Below are 20,359 nucleotides of genomic sequence, written 5' to 3' on the forward strand. Positions count from 1 at the left end.
CTTAATATTCTTTTGACTTACCCTCTGTGCATTTTAGGATCTAAAATTTATCTACTCCTACCCTGGGTCATATGGATAGTAAATGGAAGAGCTTTAAATTTGAACCCAAATCCCCAGAATACGTAGCCCATGTTCTTCCCATTATATCATATGTCCCACAGTATGCACTTCTTTGTTCCCTTCTCCTTATCGATTGCCTTCTTGTCTTCAATCATCTTTTTGCCCTTACCTCCACCTCTTTCTTCCTTCTAAACACATCCCAGGTACCAGATGAAACCTTCATCTTTTAGCAACCTCTCCCTCTTCCAATTTCTTTCTACTTGGTTTGGCCCATTCCTTTGAACTACTTGGCCACTCTGTACTGTAGTTATTTGTGTACATCATCATTGTATTGATTTTCTCTTTTATGAGAGGGAGGGTATCTTATTTCATCTTTCTCATCCCAACATCTAGCTACAAACATGTAATAGAAATTTTTCTTAAGGTTTTTGTAAGGCAAATGGGGTTTAGTGGCTTGCCCAAGGCCACACGGCTAGGTAATTATTAAGTGTCTGAGACCAGATTTGAACCAGGTACTCCTGACTCCAGGGCCTGTGCTTTGTCCACTGCGCCACCTAGCTGCACCTAGAAATTTAATAAATGTTTGTTGAATTGAAAATAAATACAGAAGAATGACAGAAAGAGGAAGGTTAGAAGGGAGCTTAGACTGGAAGTCGAGTGCCTTACTTTGGAGCCTAGTTCTGATGCTTACTGAGCAAGTCTCTGATTTCTTCAACAATAAAATGAGGAGAGTGATTTCAATAAGGTCTGAACTCCCTCCTTAGCCTGAAATCTATGCTTTCATAAATTGCTGAAGACCACCCTTACCCTAAAGCTTTCAGTCTAGTAATAAGGAGAGAACTCACAACTGCATAGTTTCCTCCTAGTATAGACCTGGTATGGACCAGTTTGAAGTGTGTAGTAAGTCCTCAGTTAGTACTGGTTGACTTTATTGTACCATACATCTGGATCTCGAACTGACAAATGAAACAACTTGGGAGTGCCCAGCAATTACCGGCAGCTCTGGTTGGACATGTGACTGCTTTATTGGTTATTAATTGAGTGCTTGAATTTTAGGTGGTTTTTTTTTTTGCTTGTTTATTTGTCTCCACCCCAACCCCCCCCTTTTTTTGTTTTGTATTTGTTTACAACTAAACCAGCCCTCTCCATATGTCATTGTGTGTTTTAGCCATTTGATCTGACAAGTCCATTCTTCCTCATTTTGGGCTAATCTGCCCCATATGTCACTTTGGTGTGGTGTGTGGGTCCCGACCTCCAGTGAGAAGGGTGGAGTAGCCGCAGTCTAAGGGTGCAGGGAGTTGTAGCCTAGCCCTCCGGATTTCTGGTCCAGGCCTTAGGAGCTTCTTTGTATGGGAGATGTTCTTTGAGAATAAGCCAGGGTAGTGGGAGGGGCAGCCAGACAGCTCGGTTTTTTTCAGGTCCAGAAGCTATCATTATAACTTTGGAATAAGGAAATTATGTGAGTAAAAAATACCCAATAAGCATAATGGGGGGAGACCCAGAGTACAGAGAGAATGCCCCCATCACACATTGAGATTTCTCTTTTCCATCTTCCTTTCCAAGAGGAGTCTATTAGGAAATCACCATTTTAAACAAAGAACCGTGCTCAACTAGTTAACTGATAGATGGATTGAGAGGCAATTTGGGGTTTTCCAGATGAGGGGTACACTATGCTCAGAGTCCCTGGCCCCAGCTACTCCTTCAGCTGGGAGCAGCTTCCTCACTTGGCAGGATGGGGCTCTTTCTGGTCACATTCATTATAGAGTTTACAGTTACCAACTGAAAGGTAGGAAATGATTAAGTGTTTGGGCCCTCACAGGGACCCATCTTGGTTCTGAAGCTAATGATTTTCTCCTCTTATTACCTCCTCTCCTTTCTGTACTCCCAGGTCTCTTCTCAAGGTCTGCTTATTAACTTGGCCAAATTCTCACACACCCCGGAAGCAACATCTAGTTTGTCTCTTTAACACATCAGATCTTGGTTGGTAGCCTGTTCAGAAAGGGAGCCCAAAAGCAAAGGAAATAAAATCCTTGTGTGAGGAACAAGTGCGGTTACTGGGCAGGGAACAGCAGGCTAAGATCCAGGCTGGCTTCATGGGCCATGCCAGCTAAGGCTGCCTGTGGTTGTTGGCCTTGGAAAAGGCCAGAAGGTTTTGAGTCCCCCACTTCTTGTGCCCAGGCCTCAGCTATAATCTTCAGAGGGTCCCAGCCTACACAATGTAATGGCCACTCCATTCTGTGGCCTCAAACTGGGCCAGAGACAAGACAGGGGCACCAAAAAGGGCAACTTGTGCCACATCACCACCTCCCCTAACCAGCAGCAGAAACACCTCCCTCCTATTCTGTCTTTTCTTCTGCCTTCTCCACTTCTCAGCCTCCCTGCCCCTTGAGCACAGTCCCAACTCCCACACCTCCAACTTTCCTTCTACACCAGCTCAGTCTCCCCCCCCACCCATTCTTTGCAGTGGCTAGATCCCTGCCTTTTCAGCACCATTCCTGCCTACTGACTCTGTGTGTGGCTTCAATCAAATCACTTTAACCTTACTGGGTCTTGTTTCCCAGATGATGGAGCAAGTGTTCTCCTTCTGATTCCTCTAGAAGTCCTGAGCCTTTGAGAACCCAGGGGCAAGGTTAATTCCATGAAAGATTCCTATTTCATTCCTCAGCCTTCAAGGGTAATAATCCCCCAAACAGTATTCTGCAGGGAGAGTCACTAACTCATTTTTGGAAGGATGCCTTTTTCAGCTTTCTAGTGCCATCTCTTCTGAGGAACTGTCTATCTTGCTCTCAACTTTTGGTTTCTTTTACCTCTCCATAGGTACTCATGTCTATCTCTCTTGGAAGAGATGGAACTGAATGGAACTGAAATACACCCCCTATAATACTCTTATTCTCTAAGCTGGGATAGCTCAGGCCAATTCTTGTTCTTCAAGGCTTTCAGCCACTTCCTGCTAAAGTGGGTACCATTTGAAGAATTAAGGTGCTAATTAATAAGAAACTGAAGGTGAGATTCCTTCCAAACCCATGTCAATCTTAAAGGCTCCAGAAGAGAGAAAGAAGCCTCTTTATTCAAAAACTTTAATTGTGACATGAGACTTGCCACTTCTCTGATTTTACTTTTCTTCCCTCTCCCCCCCTTTTCACAGGACTACTGATGTTTTTCCCTTAAGTTACTGTCAACTTTCATTCAGTTTAATAGCGAACTTTGTTAAGTGCCAATCATGTGCATGGCATTGTATTGGCTGCTGATTGGGCAAAGGAGGGACATCAAGAGGACATCCAACCTCAACAGAGCTTATAATTAAATAGGATTTGCCGAATGATCTTTGTTAGGTATTGTAATGGAGAAACTTGTGGACTAGATAGCCGCTGAAATTGACTGCAACTCTGAAATTCTATGTTTCTGTGAAGTATGTACTAACTAGAGCTTGGGAGACAGATTAAAACAGGAATACTTATAAGAAACAATGCAAGAGGAGAAAGTGTGTGGATTCAAGCCCTCCTCTGACACAGGCTACTTTCAGCATTCCAGGCAGTTGCTAATCTAAATTAATGGGGAGCGGGGGAATTCCCACAAAAGTGAAATCACAGAACTAAGGAAAAAATAAAAATATTTATCAATCAATTGGAAAAATAACTAAACAATATTCATCTATTCATCTATGAGTATTCATCAAACAATATGGAAGAAGGTGTTTCTGATCTCTGAGAATCAGTGTTGACCTAATGGATAGAGAGTTGGTTATAGACTCAGGAAGACCTGAGTTCAGATCTTGAACTCAACATAAATATTTTGACTATGAGCAAGCAACCATATATGCAAATATATACAACATTTTGCACCCATAGTCCTTGAACTCTCTTTTAAGAAAAGAAAATGTGTTCCATCTGTGCTCTGAGATTGATCACAGAAATTCATCTGAGTTTGAGTGCATTTTAATGTTACTTTCTTTTATATCATTGATTGTATTCCCTTGATTCTATTTGTTCCCTTTTGCATCAGTGCAAGGGGGCAGCTACATCACATAGTAGATAGAACACTTGGCTTAGAATAAGGAATGCTCATCCTCATGAGTTCAAATGTAGTCTCAGATATTTACTAGCTATGTGAATCTGGGCAAGTCACTTCACCCTGTTTGCCTCAGTTTCCTCTTCTGTAAAATGAGCTGGACAAGGAAAAGGCAAACCAGAGTCCAATACAACAAAAGAATTGCTACAGTTAAGTCTTTAATATTTTTCCTAAATTCTTGTCATTTTCATTCTTCAAAGTTTTATGAGATACCATAATTCATAGCTATATATCAGTATCAGGAGAATATTGGAGTAAAACAGAAAGACTTTTGTAGCATTGAGCAGTTTAGGACCACTGAAAACTGCATACAATTTCACAGGTATGATTCTGTACCATTTCCTCCTCCTATTTAACTTTTATCCCATCTAGAATTCCTGTATGAAACAAATGAATAACATATAGATGATCTGACTCAACAGAACCCTTCCAGCTGTTTGTCAGTCTCCTACTATGTCCAAAATCAGCCCACTCCAATTAATCCCTCCCCTCCTGTATCCTAGAGACATTCTCCTGGCACTAAAAAAGCCCCCCTCCCCATTACTTCCCCTGCTACCTTGGAGGAAAGCTATAATTAGATACATGAAAAGACATCACTACATCATCTATCTTAGCACCCTTTACCTGGGGAGGCAGATGGTTAGAGAAATAAATTAATTCAGAAATCTTAGTGTTTTACCTGTACCCTGAGCAAATGAATTGGTCAAGCTAGACTACCTTGGACATGCCTATGTGCAACTCTTGAATTAAAATTTTGGAGGAAGAAGATACTAGGTCTTCCCTCAGAAGTTTTCCTCTTTATTTCCCCAGAGATAACTGAAGAGAGATTTTTGTTCAGTCTGAAAAAGAAATGAAGATTCCTCCCTCATCTTGGTATTTTGTTGTTTATTGTTGTCATTTTCAAGAAAATTCTAAAAGAGATCTGGAAACCAAGTAAGATTGATATTGTAGCTGAAAAAGGCAAATTCAGTCTTAGATTATTAAGCATAATCTCCAGGACTAGGAAGATGACAGTACTTTGTTCAGAACCTATCTCAAGTTTTTTGTTCTTTGCCATATTTTAAGAAGGATGTTGACAAACTGAAGAACATTTAGAACAATAGAGGTTCTTAAATTGGGACACACAGACTTCCTTGAGGGGTCTGTGGATGGATTTCAGGGAGTTCTTGAACTTAGATGGGAAAAAAATTATACCTTCGTAGTCTCTAACTTAAATCTAACTTTTCCTTCAATTATTTAAAAACATTATTCTGAGGTTTGCTGAGACTTAGCGGGGGGGATGAAAGGGGGGACAGGTCCATGACATAAAAAAGGCTAAGAATCTCTAGCATAAGGGATGATGATCAGAATGGTGGAGAATCTCAAAGTCACACTATGTTAGGATCAGCCAAAAGTACTAACGATGTGTAACCTGTAGAAGAAAAGACTTTGGCGGGAAGAGTTTCAGACACAAAATTTGAGGGTTTCTGTTTTCTCTTTAAATATTTGAAGGTCTGTCTCACGGAAGAAAGATAGATTTGTTCATCTTGGAACAATGGGTACATATTAGGGGACATCTGCTGATCTCAGAGAAAACTTCAGAATTACCCATAATTGAAATGGGCTACTTTAGTAGACAGTGGAGTCTCCCTTGCTACAGGTCTTTAAGCAATAACTTGCTGCCCATTTGTCAAGATGAAGTGTAAAGGGAATTCTAATTCAGGTAAGGGTAGGATTCATTGCCCTGCAAGGGTGTGTGTGTGTGTGTGTGTGTGTGTATGTGTGTGTGTGTGTGTGTGTGTGTGTGATCTATGTGTCTATTTTGTGTGTGTGTGTGTGTGTGTGTGAAAATAAGGATTCATATTGATTTCTGTGTCTTTCGGTTCATCCTCATCACTTCATTAGCATACATTTCTTGAGCTCCTCCTATGTGCTGCTGAGGTTCTCTTACTCTTAAAAGCAGTTCTCTTTCCACTTCCCTGAGCTAAAACCATCCTTCCAGCCAAAGCTGGTCAGTTGGTCTTTATCCTTAGTGGTGACCTGGGTATAGCTACCACTCCCATATACCCTTCCAGCTGGGTTATTCCTAACAGATTTTCCTCTGTCTAGGAGAAAGCTGAGGCCCTGAGAGGAAGTGACATACCCATAGTCATGCAAATAGTAAGTAGCAGATCAGGATTAAAACCTAGATTCTCTGCTTTCAATTCCAGCACATTCACCATGGAACCACACTGCCAAGGACTTTGTAAGAACTGACTAAGAGCAGGGAAAGGAACATGAATTAATGCTCTTATATTAGAACAAAAGAGGAGGAGGAGGAGGGAAAAGCTATTTGATGCCTTCTATTTTCTCTTTAAAAACAGACTACAGGGGAGGCTAGGTGGTGCAGTGGATAAAGCACCAGCTCTGGAGTCAGGAGTACCTGAGTTCAAATCTGGCCTCAGACACTTAATAATTACCTCGCTGTTTGGCCTTGGGCAAGCCATTTAACCCCATTTGCCTTGCAAAAACCTTAAAAAAAAATAGACTAATAAACCATAAACTCAACCATGACCAGGATCGGATCATATCAAGATCTAAAATGAAACCTAGCTTGGCCCAGCCAGAGTCAGTCATAGGTTGCAGGGTCTGAAGGAGAGTCATTTTTGCCCATCCCCTGAATTCTGTCACACATCCTAAGCCTCCTTTTTAATTCCCCTTCCTGGCCTTCTTCTACCCTATAAAATGTCTTCTGATTTTCCTCCAGGCCTCCGTCATTTTTTTCTTTTATTTTTTGTTCTTTAACATTCTTGTTCAGAATTTCTGCTATTGGACTTCCCCTTCCAGAGGCCTTGCCCAAGCCTTGCTGCCCTGGATGTGGACCTCGCTGAACTCCCAGCTCCCTGGTTTGCAAAGCAAACTGCAGCCTTGTACTATTTACCTTGGCAAGTTGGGGGCCAGATTGATGATCTGTAAAGTGGATTCGTTATTTGCCTGTTTGCTTTGGCAAGGCTTGAAAGCCTTTGCTGATTGCAGCCCCAGATGCCATTGCATATGTTACCCCTGCCTACAACCTTGGCTTTGAAAGTTTTAATTCCAACTACAAATACTATTAAGCTTTTTTGCACCTCAGTCTGGCCTTCAGCTTTTGGATATTGAATATCAATAAGCAGACAGTCCGGATTCCTCCATGTTTCCCTCTTATTATCTTTGTTGGCCTTTACCAACATCTCCCTCCAAGGCAAGGTAGGCAGCCAGCAGAGAGCCCCAGGCTTCTCCATAACAGTTGGATATTGTGCTCTCCAGAAACCCATCTTCAAACCTGGCATGGACCTGGATTGGCTTTTCATCATTAGTAACCTCATGATTAGGCTTTGGATTAAGGAGCCTAGAGCATTCCCAGACATTTGGAGTCAGAAGGAATCTTAGAGACCATCTATTCTAGTTCCCACTTCATTGTACAGAAGAGGAAGGAGAAGTCCAGAGGGTTATAGTAACTGCCCCCAGAGCCACCCCGCAAATTAGTGGCAAAGCTGGGGTGGACTAATGAAAGGATGACTGAGCCCTTTATATTAAGCAACTCTCAAACTTTCAGAGCTATCATTTCCTTTTCAGCTTGGAAAGATTTTCTTCCTTTTTCTTTCCTTTTTTTTCTTTTTAAAAAATTTACTACTAGCTCCCCTTTGGTAGGGTAAGTAGATCGAAACACTTCATTTTGCCCATTGTATCCCTGAGGCCCAGAGAGGCTGATGGACTTGGCTAACCTTGCCTAGCAAGGCACAGTAGCAGTGCCAAGCCTGATGACCCCAAGGTTGATTTGCTACTACCTCGCTTCTTAAGAGAACAGAGAAGAGTAGACTTCTAGTGGCATCACCATGTGAAGACACTTTCTATTTCCTATTTCTTTTGGGACTCATTGCTGGAGAGAGCATTCCGTGTTTGGTTAGACAAGTTGTCAAGGGTGTGCCACACTCAGCTTTCCAAGGTAATTGCAAGGTCTTCCTGCAGTAAACAAACCATTAGCAGGGGTCCCACATGAGGCCTCCACAAAAGGCAGCCCAGTTTCCAGGACCTGGGGCTGAGCTGTGCCAGGTGCCCCCAGCCCTAGGTCTGCCCCTTGGAGCATCAAAGTGCTTACAGTCATCCTTCTGCCAACATCCTGACAAGCCTTCCCTGCGGCCCTTTGATTTGCCAGACTCCGAGTGAAGTGGGATTAAGAGAGGAGGTTGCCTGTGTTGTATATTACCTTCTAAAGACGGGAGACTGTTTCCAGCATGCCTCTGCTGACTGGCAGGGGTTTGCAGTGTTGTATTCCTTCAGGGGTCATCTTGGACTCTTTCCTGCCCCTGCTTGGCAACTCAGACTTATCTCCCTCAGGTTAGAAGTGGTTAGAGGAAACTGCAGTCTTAATTAGCAATGCCTTTCAATGTATCATAGTTCGCAGTCAGAGATAGTCTATGCCAGCTACTCGGATATGATGAAATATTTTTACATGTGGAACTGAAGTATCTGCAGCAAACTATACGTTTGTGTCTTTGCCTCCCCTACTCACCCACCCCTAATCCCCTTAACAAAGCCATAACTAGGATGGGCCAACTGGGGCCCGGAACACCACATTTAGAGGCATTGATAGCCTTTGCAGTCCATAAGGCATAGTTAGTGAGAATCAAGCTCCTCCCTTTCCACACTCTACTTCACCCATCTAATCCCCAGGTCTCTATCATCTGCCACTCACAGAAGACCCTTTTTGTGTCACTTGTCCTAGGTTCAGAATTCCTACTTCCAGTTCTTGTCCCTGGCAATAGGCCTTGCCCCTCACTAGGTGCTTACTGGATAAATGTGTACTTGTTGAATGAATGATGAGTCTCTATCCTGGTAGAGAGGCCCCTACTTTGAAAGCAGAGTCTTTCCTTGTAACTGTTCTTGGGGCTTTGCGTGGGGGGCACTTTTGACTTTGAAATATTTCAGTCAAAGAAGTTAATTCACTTGAAGTGAGTTTACTTTTGGAAGAGAAAAGATTATTGCAGTATTTTTGGCCCTGGCCCTCAAATTCTTCCAACCCTTTACTATAATAAGCAAATTGAGCAGATTAAGGACATATTCTGCTGCCAAACAGCTTTCTGAACTGTGCAAAACTACCCAGGGTGACATTTTTTTCTGTGTAAAAGGTTGTGTGGGTTCTGTGAGTTTCTCTGCTTTTTTTAGCTCTTCCTGTTTTATTGTGTTTGAAGTATCTTTGTGGTGACCTGTTGGGCTCGGATTCTTCCATATGGAAGTGTTTCTTTAACTTTTTAATCATTTCTTTGGGGGGAGTGGAAAGGCTGGGGTGGTGGTGGGGGAGAGTTTCAATCCGATTTGCAGATGTGGCTCTGGTTTTGGTTGGAAGTGGAAGTCTGCAGTTGTAAGGGCTTATGGAGCCGTGAGTCAGACCAAAACCAGCCTAGAAAGAGAAGGGCCAATCCCAAGTGTACCAGCCGGCCAGTCACCAGTGTATATGGCAGCAGACATGGGCTTTGTATGATCCATGTTTCATTCCTCCCCCTGAGTTAGTTAATGCCTTTTCCATTTTCAAGACAGAAGATGTTTTCCCTGGCGGCAATAAGCAAATGATTTTTTCAGTGTCCCATGGAAAATCCTTAGAGGTCCTTCTATGGGAAGGCTGTCCTGAGCCTTTTTAAAAAATACATAGACCCTCATTTCTCTCTCCTTCACAGCCGTCTCATCCTCTCCACACCCCATTTTTCAGTAAGCCTGGGTCAACATCTGATTCCTGGGGTTTAAAAAAAAAAAGTGTTGCAAAAACCCCTCTGATTCTTCCATTTCCCTGTGTTCTTTCGGACCCGATTACTCAATCAGACTGTTCAGGAGGCAACGTGTGATCTTCTGAGGACTGTTTGTCCTGCGGGGGCTAGCAATTGTTGAGATTGCCCTAAAGCTCCTGACCCAAACACACACTTAGTTGGCTGGAAATATCCATCAGCTGTGAGCTAGCCTTATCACCTCACCTCCCACTCTCAATTCTTCCTCTCCTACTCCTTCCCTTCCCCCTTTCCCTTTATCCTTACCATCACATCCGAAGCTTATTAATTCTGCAAAACCATTGCGGATGAGAGTTTTAGATTCAGTTAGTGAGAACCATCAAGCAACAGCTTAGATTAGACTCACAGAACAAAATTTCTCACCTCAGTGCTTTTAGGGGCAGAGTAAAAGTTAGTAGAAAATATCCAACTAAAAACTAGAGCTCATAGATTTTTGTCTTAGTCACTTTGATATATATAAATTAGTTAACCTCTACCTTCCCAGACTTTATGAAATAAAAATAAGGCTTATTTCCACCTATTCAACTGTATATATACCTAGGGCAGATATGATTGGGGGAACAGATTCATTGGAACAAGGCAGTGTATATCCCTCCTTGAGGGGAAAATGATACCATGGAGGTGAGATCCCAGGGTTGGTAGCTGGAGAGTGTTGTTTGGCCATTGCTTGAGGAATAGAAGCAGAAGCGTGGAGAAAGTACTTACTGTGGAGAGAAAGCATTCCTCCCTTGTTGGCATACTGAAACCAAGCTCAGTTTGCCCATGATAGTTATGGTTCTGCTCATATAACAAGCATAGGTATGTACTCTGACAGGTATGATATTATGCAAAGACACTGGATTAGAAGGCAGAGCATCTGAGTTCTAGTTCTGACCACACTTTTTCATTCATGTATGTATATATATATATATATATATATATATATATATATATATATATATATATATATAGACATACTCACATATATTTGTGTATATACACAGAGTGAACATGTATAAATGGTTAGAAAATATGATTATGACCTTCTTGAACAATTCATTTAACTTTCAGTTTCCTCATCTGTAAAGCAAGAGGTTGGACTTAATGATCTCAAAGCTAAATTCCTTTCATCTTTAAATCAATGATTCTGTGATAGTGAATGACCCAAGTCTGGAGTTGTTTAAGCACTTCAGTTATGAAAAATCCATGAAACTTTGTTTTCAGTTAAAGAAGCTTGCCCTCAAATTCATTCTTAGAAAAAGATTGGTTAACAAAGAGATGTGTAAAGTATCTGTTCAGTGGCTACATTCTTCTTTGGTCCAAGGCTCTAATTGCTTAACTCCTAAGCCAGCATTGCATGACCCTAACATTTTTTAAACTCTTCCAACCACAGAACCATAAGAAGGAGGGTTGGCAGAGCTAAATACACAGCTGACAGAGCCATTCCTGGAGGTGGGGAAGTAGGACTTTTTTGTAGAATACCAGCAGTCAAGGACATCCTCACAATCCTCCTGTGACACCTGGGTCATGTAGTACAACTAACAGCCTCTTGCACCTTAATCAAAGCCCAGGCTTCCAAGCAAAGAGTCCCATCAATAAAGCTTCCCTCTCCCAATATCTGTCTCCAAGAGGCAGCTAAGTGGTGCATGGTTGGAGTGCTGGAATCAGGAAGACCAACATTCAAATCCTGCCTCAAACACTTACTAACTATATGACCCTGGACAAATTATTGAACTTCTGTTTGCCTCCCTTTCCTCAACTGTAAAATGAGGATAACAATACCTCTTCCCTCCCAGGGTTGTTGTGAGGATTAAAAGAGATAATAGGGGCAGCTAGGTGGCACAGTGGATAGAGCACTAGCCCTGGAGTCAGTAGTACCTGAGTTCAAATCCGATCTCTGACACTTAATAATTACCTAGCTGTGTGGCCTTGGGCAAGCCACTTAACTCCACTGCTTTGCAAAAACTAAAGAAAGAGAGAGAGAGAGAGAGAGAGAGAGAGAGAGAGAGAGAGAGAGAGAGAGAGATCCTTTGAACACCATTAGTCCTTTCTCCATTTTTTTAGGGAATTAGAGTGATAGTTGAATTCAAATTGTAACATTGCTAAACAGTGGACCTGACTGGCATGTGTTTTCTAAACCATCCTACTCCCCTCCAACTGAATTTACCTCAGTCAGAAGAATTCCTGTGATTCTGACAGCTAAACGCAGATGCTTTCATGCATATAGTACTGAAAGGAAGCTTTGAGTCTGTCTAATCATTCTACTATGGGGTTCACTTAGCCAAGGTCTCACAGCTAATAAGGAGCAGAGCCAGAATGTGAACCCAAACCCTCCAAATATAACTCTTTCCCTGTGATACCATGCCTGTCAAAGTATGTTCCTTTTAATAACCATTTCTTTTAAGATTCCTCAGGGGATGGTTGATTAAAAGCTAGAAGGATGTTAGAATCATAAATCTAGAACTGCATGGGACCTGGAGAGCATTATTTATTTTAAAAATGAAGAAACAGAGGCCAAAGGCAGTTGCCAAAGAGATTAAAAGACTTTCCCAAAGTGATACAGGTTGTAAATCGTGAAGCTGGGACTTGAACCCAGATCTTTCTCAGTCTGAGTCCAATCCTCTAAGACACATTGTCTCACTTCTATGCCTGACAGGAACTGGATCAAAAAGTGAAATCTATTCATTCAAATCCACTACCAGGAAGCCAGCTACAATTAACCAGAATTGCCATTGCTACCCCCACCACCCCACCTATCACAAATCCCAAATTAAGATTGCCCAATGATCATCTCCCTGCCTCTTAATGGGACCGAGTTTCCAAAATCAGGTCCTTAGAAGTGGGTCTCATATGACCTATTCAGAGCTTACATTGAGCCACCAAGAGGTTAATTGCCATTCCCTGAGATATACAGAATGTTTAAGTTAGAAACCCATAATGGGACACAGAAGTGTTTGTGTTCAGGGATGTTTTATGGATAACAAGACTTGAATGGGATGAAAATGGTTTCAGCATTGTTTGGATCCAACCCAAGATTGAGCAGCCCAGTGTGATGTCTGAAAGTTATTTGGGTTGGGTATTCTCTTTTGTTTTCATCGAGGAATTTAAATCTCTAGGTATGTAGCTGGACCACAGCACACCACCAGGAACTGACAGCACTGTGGTGTGAAAAATACGAATGGGCAATGAGGAGCCATTTGTCATTAGGTTTTGGGTGCTGTTCCAACTAAAAGCCAAGGCTTGGAGTTGTATAGCAAACCTTGGAGTTTTTTTTTGTTGCTTTTCAAGTATTCAGGGGATGTTTCAGCAATGACCACCCATGCCTCCAAAGGACCTAGGGTAAAGCATGTTACCCATATCCTGATAGATAGGTGATTGACATTAGGTGCAGAAAAGAGCCATGCATTTTTTAGATATGGCCACCATGTAGATTCATTTTCCTTGATCATATTTATATATTATAAAGACTTCTCTTTCCCTTTCAGTTTTTAATTGGGGAAGTATTTATAGGAAGAGGGAGGTCAGCAATATTGATGCCAAAAGAAAGAGGGCCATCATAACTTTTTTTTTAATTTATAGAGAGAAAGAGAAAGAAGCTCAACAATCAGAACAGTTTTGAAAATAACATGGAGACTTTATGTATTTTTTAAAAAGCTTTATTTTATCCCAGTTACATATAAAAATAATTTTTAACATTTTCTAAATATTGAGTTCCAAGTTCTCTCCTTTCCTTCCGCTTCTCTCTGAGACAGTAAGCAATCTGATATAGGTTATCATATGAAATCATATAAAATATATGAGTTCTTTGGGATTGTCTTAGATCATTGTTTTGTGGGAATAAATAAATTATTCACTTAGTTCATTGTACAATATTGCTGTTACTGTGTATCATGTTTTCCTGGTTCTGCTTATTTCACTTTGAATCATTTCATGTTAGTCTTTCCAGGTTTTTCTGAAATCATCTTTTCATCATTTCTTATAGCATAATTGTATGCCATAACAATGAAATACTAACATTTTTTCAGCCATTCCCCAATTGATATATTTTTTTAAAAAAGTAATCAATATGAAATGGAGGGTCACAATTTCATATAGAATCTTCATTTTTATTCTCTGCTATTTGCATGGAAATTTTCTCTTTTTTGTTATTTAAAATAAGAATTAAAACTTCTTTTAAAAAATGAGTTTACAACATAGCCTGGTCAAAAAATGACCAAGAGATTCCCTACCCCACTCTCTTCAGGGAGCACCTAGTCAGTCCTTCCATAGTGATAGAGTAGATAGTAATTGCCCATGGGCAGGGTCTAAGTAGATGGGAAAATGGGGAAGAGTACTGTTCATCCCTTGCTAAGAGGATTTCCTGGGACCAAGAGCGGGCAACTGCAGCCACCTCACTTCTTGATTGCTTGCATCATAGATGTTGTCTATAAGTATGAGTCATCTTCTTTGTTATTGATCTAGAATTGGAATGGAAATATACTGGACTTCTACTTCAATGCCTTAGGAAATTGGGTCCCACATTGGTAAGATGACTTGTCTAAGGTCATGGATATTGAATTTGGAGTCAAAGTACTTCTTTTCAATTCCAATCTTTTAACCCTTTCATTCTCAGTTTTTACAATGAGAGGACTGGACTAGATGACCTCTAAACCCTCCAAACAGAGGCAATGTTCAAACATAGGTCCTCTGACTCTGAGTTCAGCATTCTTTCCAGTATTCCAGTCTGCTCTCAGTGTGGACACCACAAATAGGGATGAAGAAGTGAGCCATATGTAATATGAGCCATAATGGTGGCAGAGGAATGATAGATCAATACAGTGAGATGGGGAACTGGAAAATAACAAGTCAAAGAGACCAAGCCAGTAGAGAGCAATCACAAGGGTCTTTAGTCCATAGCCAGAATTTCTACCCAAATAGATGCCTTTTTTTTAGCAGAAGCAGAAACTAGCCCTCTCTAAATTCATTAAAGACCTATAATGTCTAGAATCAGGGCTCCATCAGAGAAAAGAAAGGGGATATACCAATAAATGTATCTTTGAGGAGCCCCAGCTTGGGCTTACAGTGGACTGCTGTGGTACAAATATATATTGGATCTCCCAAAAATGAGTGGCAACAATGAAGGTTAATACTAACCTTCAACCCTCAGATAAGCCAAAGGCTTTGATCTCTCTTAAAATGTAATAAACCTCTGCCCCTCAAAAAAAAGAGGGAATATTAAGTTGTTATCATTTAGCCAGTATCCCTATGAAAATCCCATTGCTGAGGGGGGAAAACGTAGGAGTGCCCAAGACCCCTGGATAGGAGACAGACAAGAGACATCAAGGTGGCAGAGGACTGAATGAGATACTATCAATAAATAATACAATTCTCACCTTGGATTGGGATACAGATACAGACCTGATACTATAGGATCTAAGTGTGAATAGATAAAGTAAATAGGACATGATTTAGGGAGGGAAAGAGGATTAATCATTACAGTGATCAAAGTAGAATAATGTTCAATAAACCTAGAAAAGTAAACTGGAGGCATCTTCTTAACATTTTAAAATCAAACAGATTCTTGAATAGGGAAATGATGTAATATGAAGAGATACCTATGCTTTAGTAGCTGGATGGAGGATGAATTAGAGAGGAGAAATATTGAGGGCAGGGAAGTTGATTGGAGACTATTTTAATAATCCAGGCAAGAGGTGATAAGGGCATGAATTGAGTTACTAGCTGTGGAAGTGAATAGAAGCTGAGAAAGAAGGGTACAAAGGGTCAGACACTAACTAACCAAACATCACTTCCTGCAGGAGAATTCTTGAAAACACACCTGGATGACCAATTATCCCTGTGCCTTAAAATCTACAGGGTGTCATAGTGGAAAGAGAACTGAACTTGGTGTTGGCAGACCTATGCTTGAGCCCTGGGTCCTGTCACTTACTTGCTGTGTGACCCTAAGTGAATGTTTTATTGTCAGCCTCAGAGCTGATGTGATGAAAGCAATTTGCAAATTGCAAACCATTATATAAAAATAAGCCATCTTTATTACACATTCTGTAAATATATATTGCTATTATTATTATTATTTTATTGACTTTCCATCAATTCAATATATATTGAACACAACCAGCTACATTCATACCATTGCATAGATCATTTAGAACCACTATCAGGCCATGGAAACAGGAGGGGCTTGTTAGGAGATCATTCAATTATGCTTCCAGCTAAAATAATTCAGTACAGAAGATCAGGGAAGGAAATTGGACTTTCTTCCCTATTCTGGAGTTTTATAATCCAGGTTATGAGGCATTTCTTCCTTAGAACTAACTCAGATCCTTGGTTTCCATTCATTCTCAGCAAGGAATGGTGAGATTCTCATCAGCTTTGGGCTAGGATAAGGACATCAAAGATTTCCTTGTCTCTGTCTGGAAGTCTGCAGAGACTTCATGGCTCAGTGCAAGAACATACCACACCAGGGGAGGAGGATGGATGCAACAACATTTGATTGCCTAGTGCATCTTCCTGTCTTGGGCTGTTGGATCTTGAATGACCCTCCACCAAATTGGATGTGTTTCATCTCCAACATAGTAGAACTCCTTGTACCTTTCTCTTTCTTCCTATAAGCATGAAGATGAATGAGGTCACCCTAGAATTTATAATTAAAGAGCAAAAAAGGATTGTTATATAGAAGATCCAATTTGTTCATATTGACTCTAAAAAGCAAAAAAAAAGAAGGAAAATTCCCTGCTAATTAGAGCTGTACAAATAGGGAATACTCTGCTTTGGGATGTAGTGGGCTCTCTCTCTCTTAGAAGTATTCAAGCAAAAGCTTTGTGACCACTTCCTTGTTAAATGTGATAAAGAAGAGATTCTTCTTGTTGGACTATAAAGTTGTTGAATTCCCTATTAATTCTGAAAAAACCTGTGATTCTGTGGTCAAGGTATAAAGGGGGGGATTGAGGGCCAGAGAGTAAAGGGACTCACCGATGGAAGATGGAAGAATGATTAGCTGTATTAAAGAAGGGAGGACTAGCACAGCTTGTCATCATGATGATAATAATTTTATCTCCGAAAGAGCAATTTGTTTCACTTTTGAGAAAGAGAAGTACTGCCTAAGATCAAAGTGATTCAGATAGAAACACTACTACAATAACAAAAATGTAATTCTTCTTGTCTTAATGACCAAAAACAACTTGAGTAATCCTGCCATGAGAAGGATAGAGCTATGAACCAGGGTGGTTCAAGTTCAAAATAGCAGGTTGTAAAGAAGATGAACAAAAACAGATGATAAAACTCAAGGGTTTAGAACTAGCCAAAAGGGAACTTCAGTGGATCATCTGGTCCAACTCTATCTTTTTTTTGGCAAGGCAATGGGGTTAAGTGACTTGTCCAAGGTCACACAGCTAGGTAATTGTTAAGTGTCTGAGGCCGGATTTGAACTCAGATACTCCTGACTCCAGGGCTGATGCTCTATTCACTGTGCCACCTAGCTGCCCCTCAGCTCTATCTTTAATATCAGAGATCACTGAGGTCAAGAGAAGGTGGCCAGATTTGAACCTAGATACTTTTTTCCATCACTTTTATCCCAGCTTGCTCAGGAGCAGGGAAAGCAGAAGAGAACCAGGGCTAGGGAGTACTGTCTGTAAAGCAGATGATCTATTTTGATCCTAGCATTTCTTACAATGCCACCTTCAGTGCAAGCTATGCACATACCACTCTCTAATGATCTTCATGACCTACATCTTCTGGTTGGGGCAGTACCTTTGTGAGAACTGACCAGCAATGCAGTTGCTGATGAAACCATCCTTCACCAAACCTCAAGTCCCTTGTGCTACAAAGCGTAGAGCTTTATCCCATATGAAATATGTAACTGCAGAACAAATACCATATTGTTACTGATATAGGTTGGATATCTTAAAAGACAAGACATTTACATATATATTGAAAAATAATCCCAATTATAGGCAATACTCAGATTTTATCCAAGCCAAATTTGAGGGTTGAGTAAATACAGTCAATGTTCAGATTAATGTAGTACTACTTTTAAATGATTCTCATTGTGAAAGGAGAAGGGCACATGTGGTCTTCTCAGTGCCTGGACCTTAGTTTCAGGTCTGAGTCCATCATTCTTCCTCTATACCTGAATTTGATTGTCTTGCACTTCCCAATAGATTTCCTTTACAAGTTCATCTTCCAGGAACTTGCCATTATCCTCAGTGTTGTACAGTCAAAAGCAGCTTAATTTTCCTCCAAAGCCAATGCCGACAGAGTCATGCCTGAAAAGAAAAGGCACAAATATGTATCAGTCTTTTTCTGGATGCTCAGAATAAGTCCACTTCACATCTAGTCAATTAGAAAGTTTTTAATAAGTACTTGTTATATGTTAGACACCATGTTGTGTGAAAGGAGACTATCTCCTTCACCTTCTCCTCTCTTTCTTCTGCATATGGTACCCAGAAGCCTGTCAGGGAAAGCTACACTGTATCCCATAGAGAAGGAGCTTACTTCCCCATAGGACCTTCTTTCACTCTTGAGAAAGGGTGGGGATCACTTGCCCTGATCCTAATAGAGAGACTGGTTTGCCTCTTCCCCAAAATTGTCAGTTCCAGACCTAGCAGGAGGAAATGGCCCAGGATCTGGATAAGTTGAGTTAAATGCTGCCTGCCTGAGGCTGGGCTGGGCCAGCCACAATCACCCTTTCTTTCAATCATCTCACCTTTTTATGCTACTCTGCCTTACACAGCTACCAACTGTCTGATGAAGATGAGAAGTGACAAGGCCAAAACCTCCAGAATCTATTCACGGGGGAACTTCAGACAGGGTTGGCATTTTTTCCTTCCTGCCTTTGATTCAGTTGAGTCTTCCTCCACACCACATATCACACAAGATTCAGCAGTTTCTGACCTAGTCCATGCCTTAGTAGTATAGGTCTGATGATCATTTTCAGGACAGGCTTTTAAACCTTTAAAACATTTATTTTTAATTTATCATGACCCAAAGCTCCTCAGTTTACAAGCTGTTAGATCTAACCTATAGACACAAATAGAAAGATAGGCCATTAGAAATGTTAGGAAATTGGGGGGCTACTCCATCTTCCTGACAATATCTATAGTTTTTTCTATCCATGGGAACCTGGTGTTCAGGTTGGGAGAAGACTTCCAGCCCTAAGGGACTTAAAGGCCTCCATGCCTTGCTACTCCCCAATACTAGAATCCCAGCAAATCTAGAGAAGATGGATGGTTCCAGTTTCCCCCTTAATTCCTCTCTGGAATTGGGAATTTCTATTATTGTTAAAATTTGTAATAAGACTAGCAGCTAATGTCTCATACAGACCTTTATGGTTCTCAAAAAACACTTTCCCTGAAACAGTCCCAGTGAGATAAGATGATAATAATTCACACTTCCCATGACCCTGTCAACTTATTCCCCCTTTTATAGATGAGGAAGCTGGGATGCAGACAAGCTAATAAGCACACAACTGGTGTGCTTCAGAACCGGGATTTAAAAGATTCTCTCCTGAATCTAGGTCCCTAAGTTTTTCCTCTATAACAGACTGCCTCATGATGAGGAGAAGAAGGACTGTCACCTCCATTTTACAGATGAGAAGACTATGCCTCAAAAAGATTTGGATCTAGTTATAGATTTAGAGCTGGAAGAAACTATTCAGTCTAATTCCTTCAATTTACAGATGATGAACCTGAGACACAAAGAGAGACACGTGTTTTTCCTACTAAGTGAAGAATCTGGCTCTGGACCCTTTTTCTGTTAATATAATCTCAGATTTCATTAGTTTTGGAGACAGTTAAATAGTCATATTGTAGGCTTCTATAGGGCATACAGGCCTCTAAAGCCTCCTAGTCTTTTATATGTCTTTCTATCTAGCCATGACTTCCCCATTGCCATAGACAAGCATTGATAGGCAGGCATGGATGCCTCCATCTGCTCTGATGGAGGAAATGTTGAAATTGATGAGATTGCAGGCCCATTTGAGTCCTTTCATACTTGATCTACCAACCAGCATGCCAGAGGTCTTCCTCTGAGTCTGGGCCTTAGACACTCTAGGTAGGTGCCAAGGTAGCCCATGTACTCTGATGCCTCAGTGTGGCATGCAGGCAGCCTTGGATTCTCTTATACCTATGCCAGGGAGTGAAGTTATGCTCCTTGGAGTGGAATTAAGCATCACCCAGGTGCAAAATACTCTGTTTTCTAAATTCTGAACGTAGACAAAAATGAAACAGTCCCTGTTCCTAAGGACCTTATAGTCTACCGGGAAGAAGGGATGACTTCTTTTTTCATGGCAACTATGAATTTACAGAAATTTGATCTGCATTTAGCTTGATAACCCCCATAACCTCCTTGACCCCTTGCAAGGGTTTCTGTGTTGGGACCAAAGAAGAGATAATCCAACTGCAACATCTCTTCAGCAACCTCAGACTGATCTCACTTGCCAATTAGATGTCCTTCTCCTAGGCTTAGTGCTTATTAGACAG

At 41.0% G+C, this 20,359-nt stretch overlaps 1 protein-coding gene and 1 long non-coding RNA gene across 9 annotated transcripts in view; one reads left to right on the forward strand and one right to left on the reverse strand.

Annotated features, from left to right (window-relative positions):
- Window positions 1-20,359, forward strand: part of BCAS3 (BCAS3 microtubule associated cell migration factor) — an 851,656-nt gene that overhangs the window by 782,642 nt on the left and 48,655 nt on the right. The window lies entirely within an intron of this gene.
- Window positions 14,107-20,359, reverse strand: part of LOC141513583 (uncharacterized) — a 74,945-nt gene continuing 68,692 nt past the window's right edge. The window contains exons 3-4 of the long non-coding RNA XR_012475827.1: window positions 18,010-18,145; window positions 14,107-16,515 (exon numbers count right to left, since the gene is read on the reverse strand). This is a non-coding gene — a long non-coding RNA (uncharacterized LOC141513583). The remainder of the gene's footprint in view (window positions 16,516-18,009; window positions 18,146-20,359) is intronic.

Source organism: Macrotis lagotis, chromosome 2 (assembly GCF_037893015.1).
Source record: "Macrotis lagotis isolate mMagLag1 chromosome 2, bilby.v1.9.chrom.fasta, whole genome shotgun sequence".
Lineage (NCBI taxonomy): Eukaryota > Metazoa > Chordata > Mammalia > Peramelemorphia > Peramelidae > Macrotis > Macrotis lagotis.